Raw genomic sequence first — 13125 nt, 5'->3', positions numbered from 1 at the left:
TGGACAAAAGGTATTTGTTTTTGTTTTTTTCCTTCTCCTCCTTCTTCTTCTTCCTCTTCTTCTTTTTTTTTTTTTTTTTTTAATGTCCACATTTGTCAGTTCGCGTCTGAATTAAACCACTAAATGTCAGATTCATACTGCAACATTCCTCTGCCTTGGGACAGTAAGTCTCCAGTGGTCAACAAGGATTTCAATTTTAGTATTCTGACCGTGTACAAACACAGGAAAAAAAAAAAACATTTGTTAAAACAATTAAAGACATTTAATATGAAACAATAATCTAAGTACGGGTGAGGATATTCAGTGTTTTGTTTTATCTTTTTGTTTTTGATATTTTGTATAGTATGATGTGTCTGCAGAGAGCAAATTTGAGGAGTGAAAGAAATCTATAAGTGTGTATTGTGTGAGCTCATTTTTCCAATCACTGGTTGAGGTAAGGGCTTGAGTCTTTGAAACATGAGAATCCGGCCAGACCAAACTCAACAGCTTTTTGGGGGTCTTTTTGTTCAATCAGACAAACGGTGAAATAAATCAAGTGCCAGTGGACCCTCATGTTTGTTTGCTGGATTTTGTTTTGTTTTGAACAAACATTGAAGATTTGTTAATGTTTTAGTCATGTGTTGCTTCTGTGGAATATTGTTCAATCTCTGTGCTCAAGTCAATTTTTGCAAGGTTTTTTTTTTTTTTTTTTTTGTAAATATACACATTACTCTAGGTTATGTTATGTTTGTTTTAGTTTGTTAATTTGTTTGTTTGTCTAATCCAACTGAACTTTTCCTTCTGGATTAGTGTGGTCAGGTGGTCCATAAGAGACGTTGCCAGATTCTCATGTGCTTAGCTTTAAGCCCAGCCCCGGCCTTTGGAGCTCAGTGGTGGAGTATGACTGTGTGTAGAAAATGTACTGTGATATTTTTGTATTCCTCAAAGTGTAGCCTGGTTGGGAAAAAAAAATCTATATAAATATAAGACTATATATATATATATATATATATATATATATATATATATATATATATATATATATATATATATATATTAACTGTGCTGATTGCAGAAGGCTGTAATTTAGAATAAAGGAGAAAAACAACTAAAAAAAGTGGAACAGATAAAGCAATATTGAAAATGTAGAGTTTAATAAAGATCATTCAAAACACTAATTCTGTAAATATTTTTGAAATTTGTGCTGCATTACGGGACTTTTTGAGTGTGATGACATGTGTCAGCAGAGCAGGTTCAGATGTTCCCGCAGCTTCAGTTTCGATTGTCGAGGTCAGAAGATCAAATAAGCACTGAACATTATCATTTTCAGTTGCAGTTGCGTTTGCAACTGAACCCTAAGACACCACCACATATAAACTCCTTGAGTTTATATTTATACTTGCAAGATACAATAACATGCATGGTATAATCGATTAATATTCCAGATTTGAAGTTTGTTCAGCACTTTTTTCATTTAATGGTTGAATAACATTTTTAAATTGTATTGGTGTTAGCTCATGAGAGAACCTTAGGCTGCATTTGATTCATGTTAGGGAGGCAACAAAGGACTTCGTGCATTTGAATTATTATGTAGGCCTGAAGCCAAATAATACATTAATTTAGGGAGTTGCAACTCTCTCTCACTCTCACTCTCTCTGTGTCTTGATATTTTACTTGTGAGGACCAGATGTCCTCACCCTTGAAGGGATATCTGACAAAACATTGGAAATGAGAACTCTTTGCTGATTTGAGACCCTGTCAAATGTAAGAACGTACCAAAACGTCTGTTAGCTATGGTTAGATTTAACAATGTTAAATTGGAATTAGGTAACAGTTTAGGGTAATACCAACGCGGACATACGAACATGTTTGGCACGTGTGTATATCATCACGAGATGGCGCTATTGGGTAAATTTCAATTCTCTGACTTCTTTTTTTTTTTAAACCACAGCAAAGAACACTGACTTTTTAACACATTTAGTAATCTCCGTCCCAGAGCAACAATTTACCGACGATGCCTTTGTTATCAGAGCTAGTTGACTGTATCGCACCGGTTCAGCTGCTTTTGGTACCCGAATGACGCTGGAGACACCGAGGTCAATATTGTAGAACAAAACTTTTTATACGAAAACATAGCACAGCGATCCGCCACAATTCGCTAATACTGATATATGGTATTATATAAATTTCTCTTGCAAAACGGGTTATCGTGATTGGATTAATTTATCGACCCTGCAAGTGATTTTACTTTGATAAATACCTCTACTAACACGATTTTTAGCTACAGTGAGAAATTAGTCGTATGATTTCACGCAACATATCCAATTTATAAAATTCAGTATGTACATAATCGCAAGGTGAACCCCGTGACAAGACATGTGAAATAAACATGAATGACTCGAACAAGTAGAAAAAGAGTACATATTCCCACTCCTCCCCGTACTTCCCACAGTCCCCTGTTTAGTGCCCCTTACCTGAAAAAAGAGAGAAGGAGGTGCTCTCAGTTGGAAACAAGTATCATCGACGTGCCTCGTTTACAGGGAGAAGAAAAATAATCTTACTTTTTTTGATGCGTTGCTCCCATCATTATTGGATCCCAACAAGTGCATTTCCTCTGATTCTATGGACAACCGCAGCATTGTTATGTATACAATCAAATGTTCAAATAAACAGCTCAGAGATTTTTTGGAATCAAACTGAATCTCCCTCTCTCCTAGTTCCACTTGGTTTGTTCCCGAGTTTCGGGAGAGAGTAACGAGCCAGCAGCATCATAGCTGAATGAAGATGGCGGCTCAGAGAGTGATGCTGTCAACAAGACTTTAAACTTGCCAGTTTTTCTTTTGATTTATCTCTGTTCAATTTTGTGTGGATAGCAGACTCGGTTTACAGGTGAGTATTTATCTATCTGTTTGAAGCGAGTATTCGTCCTTCACAAAGTTCAGTATCGTGAACCATACGCGGGCTGCACGTATATCGTGTACAGCCTTTTTCATAGCCGGCAGGCTAACCTCTTTCTAGTTTGGGCAATACGAGCAAACGTGGGTTTTATTTTTGTATTCTTCTCGATAGTTTCGTAATTATCTTATCTGTGCCATTTTAATGTTTTCCCATGAACACATCAATTTCTAACTTAAACATTTATAGCTTAGAGCTTTACTCTTAGCCTGCAGCTAGCATCAGTTTCTGTTTTACGAGATTAAAGCACTAACCAACCGTCGAGCTGGATTGATAGTTTTGTCGCAACACTCAGAGCCGAGACAAAAGTTTTGATTTTTAGTTCGATATCGCTTCATGTCCTAAATGATATACGTGAGTTCGGAAGCTCACACTTCATACTAATGCCGCTTTCTTTCATTTTGACTTAAAAATATAAACTTTTCAAGCAACTTATCTATCAGATAACCTAAGATAATTTCGGGTTATATAAAAGCAGGTGGTGATGGTTAAGGCGAAAATTCAACAGAACGAGCTGTATTTTGTTCGTTATGTTACCGCTTGGATGTTAAAGCCAGACTGTAAAGCGATTATATATCCTGTCTACGTTTACTGGTACAAACAGATCTTAGATATTTTACAGTTGGCTTGGCTTGTATTTTGATTTTGTTCATCTGCTCTGAATTTTGATTTTTAAAGGGTTTGCGTGATTTTACTCGGCATTAATTGTATCAAACATCTATGAACACCCATCAGTTACACGTTGTATATGTGCTTAATCATGACATTATTATTACAGTAACTTCTACATTCAGTTCATCGAACGCGTACGAATTTATTAATCTATAGCGCATTTCTCTGGATCTGTTGTAGTCCAGTTTGAAGAATCGAATTTGATGTGTAACGGTTCATTAACATAGCGTGGACCATCACGGTTTGTCAGATATAGCGTTCCTGACTGTGATTACCCCTGCTCTCATTTTGCAGGGATTCGTTACGTGTGATAAGCGGTAGTGGGGTTGTTAAGTTGTGCTGTTCGCTACTTAGAGATCGTTCAGGCATTTAGTCCTCAACACGATGGATTCATGTGTACGACAGACTGCAGCATTAGTGCATCAGTTAAAATTGTACGTAGACCTGGCGCTGAACTTGGCTCCTTGAAGCAAATCCAAAACATTTCAGTTGGGACTGTAGTGCTTTTATCGTAATTTCTTGCACAAGGCACCACATGTTTGCGGTTACTTAATTAGGAGTGTCTGTGTGGGTACTCCCTCCCCCACACACCCCCCACCCCCCAATTGTCATTGTAGTGCAAGTGCACGATGGGTTTGTCCTTATAGAGCAAATTTTAACAGCAATGTTCCAGCGCTGTGCCCATGGCATTTGTCATCTTTCATTGTGAACTAATTGGCTTGTATTATCCTTTGGTTGTTTTAATTGTCCAAGTACTGTTGGAGTGTTCTCAACGCTATCACCCAGGATTACCTCAGCACTCATTTCGTTTTCAGATAATAAAGAGAGCCAGCCTTTGCCTTTCCGGTAATGAAAAATTGTTTGACTCTGTTTAAAGTTGAATTGTTGTTACAGGGATATTTGAAAGACACCTCAAATTTGATTTTCACTGTGGCACTAGACAAAAAGTGACTCATTATTAGTTGCAACCTTCAGAATAGTAAGACTAGTTTAATAAGTTAGCTCAACCTTCGTTATGTGACAGTATTTGTCCAATTTGTGGTTTTTGACGATTGGGTCCTAGCAAAAAATGATTTTTCTAAAGGTAAGGAAGACATTGTAGTTTGCAGCTTAGTTCTTTCCTATGAATTTGCTTAACTTCCTTCTCAAGTTGAAGACTCCATTAGTATTGAACTGTGGGCTGGAGATGAATTTGGTCCTGAGAGTGTAGTGCTGATGTCTGAGAACGGTTTTATAATTAAGAGTTGGGTTCGGGGTGGCTCTCTTGAGGAGATTCCTTTTTTATTTTCCTAGGCCTTTTGAAAAGAGGAACAAGGGGAAGGCCTGGTTTATGTTGCAGGAGAACATCAGAAGAACCCCATATCCCAGGGCAGTAGATTAAACCTGACCAGGCCTATTTCTATGCCTCCTCTCATTCGACTAAAACAGCCCTGAATATCTGAACGTTAACCATTTGCGCTGAAATGGCATGTTTGTTGATTGTAATACACCTGCTGGGTGGAGTACCACTCCGGCCATGACTAAACAGTCCTATAGGAGAATTTTCTTTTGACACAGTTCCAGATAATTATGTAATTGTTTCAGAGCATGAGATTTTAATGGTGTGTGTGTGTGTGTGTGTGTGTGTGTTGGACAAGCAAGGATCTGTCAACATTAATGCCTCTTGGGTACATAAACAGCCGGAGTGTGAAATGATTTGTGGGATATGTTAATGGAATACTTTGTCGTTTCATATTGTGCATAAAATTCTGTGAATGAAACGTCCCACTTCTGAAGCTAAAAGCTGAGACACAAGCCCACGTGAACCCAAAAAGATGAGAATTTTACATAATCTTCAGAGAGCTGAGTCAGATCCTGTCTCAGCGCTGGAAAATGGGAGAACGATGTCAACAAGGGTTGAATTCCAAAGCGCGATCACAGCAACGCAGGGGAAGGAAATGCAAATGGAATGTCTTCATTAAGACACAGGCTTTGCACAGCATGTTGGTGAAGCCAACTGTTTACGGTTCAAAAACGACATGTTACAGCATTGACATGGTTCAGGAGTAGAGTCGTTCACGATTAATCGACGATCGATTATCTGCCGATAAGAATTTAGTCGATCAAGAGTTCCAAACTAAATGAATAAATTGCAAGTATCGCGCATTTTCGTAACAGCGAGTAGACCGGCTCTTTTTACTTTCTGTGGGCCTATTATGATAGCATGCAAATCTTGTGCGGTTTCTGAAAGCGAAATGATGAAGCGGGTGAGGAGGAGTGTGGCATGGGCCCGTTTCACATGACAAAATGAAAACATGCATTGTAACCACTGTGACACTGTGCTCAGGTTAAATACAACAAGAAGTCCTCTTATGTATCGTTTCAATAGCCAACATCCAGCCTTATTGACAGGCAAAAGTTCCAGTGGCTTCCATCCATTACTGTTGCATTGGCTGGGAGAAATTGCGATGACAGGCAAGCTAACGAAATCACAAAACCAATATGCGGTATGATCGTTAAAAACATGATGCTACTAACTACAGCTGATGGTGAAGGTTTCCGTGGACTAATGAACTTTGTCGAGCCAGGATATCGTTTCCCATCCAGAGGCAATCATTGTTAATATGCTTAAAAGTTGAATGGAAAAGGTATTTGTTCAATAAACTCCTTTATTGAGGAATGTCTTACTTGCGTATTTGATGTCAATATCGTGTGTGTGTGGGGGGGAGGCGGTAATGAACAGTCGATTAATTGTTCATTACCGTTAGCGACTGTTGATCCAGGAAGTCCCTTTAAATTTGCAACCCCGTGCAGGAGTTGAACATATATTGTCCTTTCTTTAAACAAATTTTAATTTGTCATTATGCTGTCAGCTTAGACCATGGGACTTCATGCAAAGTGACCATGTTGTTGATTTGACTGTTTGAGATCATTGTTTCCCCTAGAAATGTCTTAATGTGTGCATTATGCCATTATAATGTAATAAGTGCATTGAAGTTTTTATGCATGGGCCTAGTTGCTTTGGAGAGCTGCTATAATGAATACTCTGTGGTTGCTAAATAAAGTTGCCATTTTAGTGCTTAACATGGTCAAGTGCACAGTACAGTCTACAAATAGAGCAACAACCATATTAATTAACCTTGCTGGAAGCAGGTACAACTGAAGTTTAATTCCGTGCGCATGATTAACTTTGTTGTGAACAAACCAATGACATTTATTGTTAGTCTTTAAGACATGATCTAAAGCTTTTATTCATTTGCCAGCACTAATGCAGGTATACTTAGTAGAATTCAAAATATTAACAACAAAAAATGTCAGAGAGCACTGGTCTATTGAAATAGTGTAGGAGAAAAATCATGTCAGCAGTTTAATTACAAGGAGGTGACTATCAAAATGAATCGGTTTGTCGACAAAGTTTGTGTCCTTCAGATCTGTGAGTATTAAGAAAATCTTTGAATGATAACAAATGCAGGGGAAAAAGCTATTTCATAAGTTTATTATTACCAGCTCAAAAACTACTCAAAATACAGGAGTGAGTCCAATTTGACTTCGACAGAAGTCACATCTGCATTCTTCTAAAATAGGACTCCATACAGCAACAAAACAAGGCAGGCTGGTTTTATCATTTTGGTGGAAATGGCTCTTCCTACGACCTACCCTTGCCAAAGCCAATCTGCCGCTGCAGCACTTATGTAACACTAATGCTTCTCCCAAAAAATTAAGAGGAAACACTGACCCAAAAGAAACCTTTCTTTAAGCGTGCCCCTTTAAAGGTACACGGATAAGTCTCCGAATATGCATGGAAAATTATGGATAGCGTGTGACCAAGCAGTGGTAAAGCGAGGCTTTTGTTATCCATTTCACTGATTTGGTAACAATGGTATGCAGGAGAAAACCAGAGCACAGTCACTGAGTCCGTTTGTCACTGATTTTTGGTCAAGAACCAAAGGTCTTCTGAGAAGAGCCAGTCCATGAGGGAGAACATTAACCAACGCAGTGTGATAATGGCAGCCCCTTGGACAACGGGTTGAGCAAAGCCCGAATGCCTCTGTTTCTTTTAGAGGATCAATATTCTCTTCGTAATAGCATGTTATTAATAAAATACAATGCTCTGTAGGAGTGGGTGCCGTAGGGATCTCACAGTAGGTGGGGTCAGGAGGTTGAATTCTGGATGCCGCAGTGGTTTAATATCGGGTCTGCAAAGTGATGATTGCAGACAGAGGAGGTGAAGTAATCTTTCTTCAGTGAGCCTGCTGGGCACCAATTAGCTCCATGTTATCTGCACAGGTTAAATGTTTTGAAGAGACAGCTGCTCCCCCCCTCCTTTTCCTCTGAATGATAAAATGTGTGCAGTAGATAGAAATTAGTGTCTCTACTGCAGTGCATGCTGTGAGAGCCTATGTTCTGTAGATAGGTCAGTGAGAAGACGTTTGAGTTTCGTCGATGCCTACAGTCCTCCGGAGAGTTATTTGACAGAACCTCCAATTTTCATTCCTCATAGCCGTTGTGTTTAATGCACGTGTAGGATGGCAAGATGAGTGGGGGTTGAACTGGACTGCTTTATCAGCCTGTGCTACTTACAATTAATGCATTCAGCAGAAACTCACTGATGAGTCATTCAGATGGTTTGTGATGTCTGACCTCATAATGCAGCCAATGTTCTCTGCTTTTCAACACAGTGGAGTCTCCTTTGGGTTACATTTAGTCCAGCTGATCCCCCCTCTCCAAGATTCATTTGGAATGGCATGAATTTGGTTAGCTCACCTGGCAAGGAGAACCCGTTTAGAGAAAAATCCATCTTGGCATTTTGAAACACTCAGTGAAACAATGTTTCTTATCTCCCCCTCTCCACGGGCGCTGCGAGAAAGTCGAACCTCTTCTCTCAGTTTGTTTATTTCTCAGCATGAATTTCTACAGAGCTGCATGTTTGGGATAAGATTGGCTGTGACTAAATGAATTCCTGTGCAGTCCTGATACAACTGTACTTTAGGAGGCTTAAGCCCTCCTTGTTTGCATATTTCCGATACTGAGCGTCGAGGAGAAGAATGCCGCGTTCAATTAAACATGATATTCTGAAATGGCATCCCTGAAATGTTTGTGCTAAGCATATATTCCAGAAACACTTCTCTCTCCTTGAGAGATGCTTCTGTCAGAGTAATGACATACCATAGAGTCTGCCCCCTGGGTCCTGATCTTCACAGAGTGGAAACAGAGCCAAAGTATGAACTATAGGCTGGTGGGAGTAGAATGGAAACCTTTTTTTTTTCTTTTTTCTAAATGCTGTATGTACATCCTGTCTACATGGCTCATAGTGTGGTGGCCATTTTATTTGGTTTACTGCTGTTTGTACTCTCAGCCTTAAATAGGTTTTAGTTGCATCATAAAGACTCAACTCTATTGTCGTCCTTGCTTCACATTGGGGATCTCAAATATGGAGCTCATTTTTTTTCAGTTAGCGTGCCATGCTTTTAAACTGGGCTAGCCATCTCTTTGTTCGTCCTTTTGTTAATGCAGCGAAAACGTACGTTTGGGTAAGCTTTCCCTGGATGCATGGAACCCGCTTAGTGTTTGTGTTAAATGGGTTAAATGCGGAAATGTAGGAGTGTACAAATGCTGCCCAGGCATGCTGCAGCTTTTCTATGTCCCATTAGAGAAACCACATGACTCTGATTCCTTAAGGCACACAAGACTCGTTAAGAACAATTCCCAGCCGCTGAACACGTGCCCCCCCGTTACATTCTTAAAATAGTTTTGCCTGATGATCATTTTTTTTTTTTTTTTTTTAAGCCCGGCTCCGGCCTGATGTTTCCCACTCGGGTTGGGGTGGTCGTTTCCGAGGTCGGGCATTTTGTCGCTTTGTGGCAGAGGGGGCAGTACTGCAATATGACCTCCTTTGTATTTGTATCCCCCCCCCCCCTCGTTAAACGATACAAGAACGCACTCTATATGAGGAGGTCGAGACGTATCCTATCACCTCACCCTGAATCTGGAGAAGTCAGTGAACTCCACACAGCCTGCAAGTATTTCAGGAATGTATCATTAGATGGTCTAAAATGGCCCGCACCATAAAACCTTCCGCTGTACCTTCTTTTCTTCATTCGTTGCCGAGTTTCAGCTTGCTAGCAGCTTTGTTTCACACAGCAATCAAATGGGATTCAAATAAAATTAAAAAAAAAAAAAGGAAAAGGAAAAGAAAAAAGGAAAAAACCCACCTGAACCACAGAGGCTTATTTGAGCCAATGCCGTGACACATCAGCAAATGGCTATCATAAGCCATATCACAACCCTCTGTAACACGGGCCCAATCAGCCGCATGTTAATGAAGGCGTGTTGCAGACCGGCATTAATCAGTGTTCCACATTTGAAGAGTTTACAGAGAGGCGGCAGGAAGCTGGAGGATGCTTTTTGCCCTTAGGTTGAAGAACTGGAAGATTGATTCAATTAGCTGTAAATGAGAGATCAAAGGCAGTGAAAAAACAATATTTTTGAAGTAGCGGTACCAGATTAGTTGCCCTAATCTCTTCGGGGCTTTCTGTCTTGCATCAAGAGCACTTGTACATGCGGGCAGCCACGGCAAAGTGCATCTCGTCCCCCGGTTCTTTCAAGATATCGGGCCTGTCTGTTTATTTCCTTTCTTATGAATTTATTCTGTGCCTGCCTCGTGGTCCTTGGAAATGTCTCATTGTCTCTGTTGGAGAGATGGCTGAAACACACTGTGAGGTTATGCTGCACCGTGGGGTTGTTGTATGCTTTAGATTCATGCCTGCTGTGTTGAGGTCTCCACAGAACCGGTTTGTTAAAGGACCAGTGGTTCCAGCATATTTATTTATTTATTTATTTATTTATTTATTTATTTAACCCCTTAGAGGATAAAAGCGCAATCCACAGGCTTGCCCCCACTGTTCTTCACCTATCTCTGTATATGTTTAGGCCTTTTACTCCTGAATGGCTGTTGTAAGGGAGGAGTTGAAGTTGAAGAGAGATTATGACTACAGGACATATGTCCGTGTCCGTGTGTGTGCAGAGGAAGACAAAGAAGCACTTTTATTGGTCACACACACACATTAGAGCATTTAACCCATAACACTAGTGAGCACACACACACACACACACACACACACACGTTATGAGCAATGGGCAGCTGCAGGCATATGTCTCTGACGGTGGGAGGAAACCGGAGGAGACCCACGCAAACCGGAAACCGGTGGAAACCCACGCAAACACAGGGAGAACGGGCAAATTCCACACAGAAAGGACCAGGGCCGCCTTGCTGTGAGGCAGCGGTGCTAACCACCGAGCCACCGTGAAGCCCCGTGTATGTGGGGGTCTGTGTGATTGTCAGTCACAGTTTCAGTTTTACAGAAAATGACGAGTATCAACACCATTCCCTCCCTTACTTGCACTCTTGGGGGTTTTAAAACTGTAACTAGGTCCAATAGGTCCTGATTTGTCAGCTCAAATGCTCTGTTTGAACATGTCTGTTGTTCTTCTGGGGTTTTTTGACCTTTTGAGTTAGTAAACTGATGCAAGTAAAGAGATTGATGGCTGCTTTTTGGTGTGATCTTTGATCGTTTGTGTTTTGGGGAAGGAGATCATACACCAGTCATTTGTGATTCACACTTGTTTGTCACATCTGACTGTCTGACTATTTAAAAGAAGTGTGCTCCTGCCTTTGGCTAGAACATTAACACTACAATAGAGTGATTTTTTTTTTTTTTTGTCTGATTTTTAAAGCGCTTGACTACTTAGGTTTCAAGAGTGCCTAATTTTCAGAAGGGTCTTTTTGATTGGTAAAAAAGAAAAAAAGTTGAGCACTACACATGTGACCGCTGGAATTAAGTCAGTTTTGATATTACTGCCTTACACAGGGGCAGTACTTTGTCCTCTCAAACCTCACCTTAGTCTATTAGTCCCTCAGGAATGGGAAATCAGTTCCTACTCTTCACGGTATCACATTTGCAATAGGGGCATCAAGCACTGTGTTACAAAGCATTAGACTCATGCGTGTTCTCAACTCTCGACTATTCTCGTAATGTGTTAGATATGTGTTCATATTCTTTTGGTACACTTTGTCATTTTGCCTTTGTTTCATCTATCTCTTATTAGTTGAGCCTCTGTTGTAATTGCGATCATTTATTCAGCGTACGATGCTCAGGACCCGACTTGTGGTTCTCTGTTTGTTTGGTTTCCCCTAGTGTTGGCACGTTACAATAAAATCAATAGCTACTTGGTTCTTCAGATTACTCAATAAGAAGGAAGTAGCCTTCATACATTGAAAACAGTTTCAGCAAGCATAATGAAGGTGAGCTTGTAATAGATAACTCAGCCACTCTCTTCATTTGATAGCGAAAAAAAGGAGCAGAAGTGAAAATCGAGAAATGAATATAAAAACAACGCTCGTTTCACCACTGCCACCGTTGCTTCTCTGAGATGATATTCTGACGGCATTGTGAAGTGGGGTTGTTGCCTGCTGTGGTAAGAGAAGGCATATTGGGCTGATTGCTCACTGCCATGAAGACACAAGAGCACAGTCACAGTGAGTGAGAATGCTCCACAGCGTTATAACTGAAGGGGAGTGTGGGAACAAGATTACACCCTTTTATTTCTGCACAGAAAACCCGGCCGAAAATTCAGCAAATGCTCTGAACCGACCATTAGTCGCCCCCCCCACCCCCACCCCCCCCCAAAAAATTCTCATGAATAAAAACTGACTTGAGTAGACTTTTAACATTAAACTCGAAATCTGGGCAAATGGGTTTCTCGCCATTGTAATATTAATACAGTACAGTTAGTGCATATGCGCAATCCCAGTACAGTTGGGTGATGCGGGTTTGCTTAGAACCTCTCTGGTTACATCAAACAGGCAAGCCAGACACACATCCTATAAAGGCAGAATCAGTGCATAAGCCGGTGAAAACTGTGTCTGAAGAACATTCGGCTTACCTTCTTAATGAGGACTGGGGACTGTCGTCCTACCTGCCGTCCCAGAAGGCAGACCTCCCTTGGTTAGATATTTTTGGACAGTAATTGCATACAGCGCACGTGGATGGCTTTAAAAACCACTTGGATTAATGCAAGTGCAGATCTTTTGGTACAATCTTCAGTTACCCACTGGTCTGCCAAAAAAAACCCCCCAAAAAACGCAACTGTTATCTTAAATTTATTCATTGAAAATTAGAATGATGGAAACTTCATGTATTAGCTGTCTTCTAAAACTCAACTCAATTTAACACACACACACACACACAGAAATAAAAGAGAAAAAAAAGACAAAGCTAAATATTTTTTCTACCTCCTTGTAGATACTACCTTCCTTCTTAAACAGTTTGTTTGCCTGTCAGTTATGTGAAATAAAGCTATTAGCTAAACTGAAATGTGTTCTGTGAAGCTGAGTCATTCTGCAGAAAAGGCATGATTTTGAAGTACTCAGTCAATAGCAATTTTCTAGATGGTATTAAGCTTGCCATTTTAAAAATAACTTGAGTAACGATGTGAAAGTGACAAAATGAAGCCATGGAAAACAACCTCTATGTGAGCACA

At 40.2% G+C, this 13125-nt stretch overlaps 1 protein-coding gene across 1 annotated transcript in view; it reads left to right on the top strand.

The window, feature by feature from the left end:
• The first annotated feature begins 2694 nt into the window (after positions 1 to 2694).
• Positions 2695 to 13125, top strand: part of ndst2a (N-deacetylase/N-sulfotransferase (heparan glucosaminyl) 2a) — a 77176-nt gene continuing 66745 nt past the window's right edge. The window contains exon 1 of the mRNA XM_030772996.1: positions 2695 to 2868. The gene's annotated coding sequence lies outside the window, so the exon portion shown is untranslated. The remainder of the gene's footprint in view (positions 2869 to 13125) is intronic.

This window comes from Chanos chanos, chromosome 4, assembly GCF_902362185.1.
Source record: "Chanos chanos chromosome 4, fChaCha1.1, whole genome shotgun sequence".
Classification (NCBI taxonomy): Eukaryota; Metazoa; Chordata; class Actinopteri; order Gonorynchiformes; family Chanidae; genus Chanos; species Chanos chanos.
This window is presented reverse-complemented; position numbering and strand designations above follow the sequence as displayed.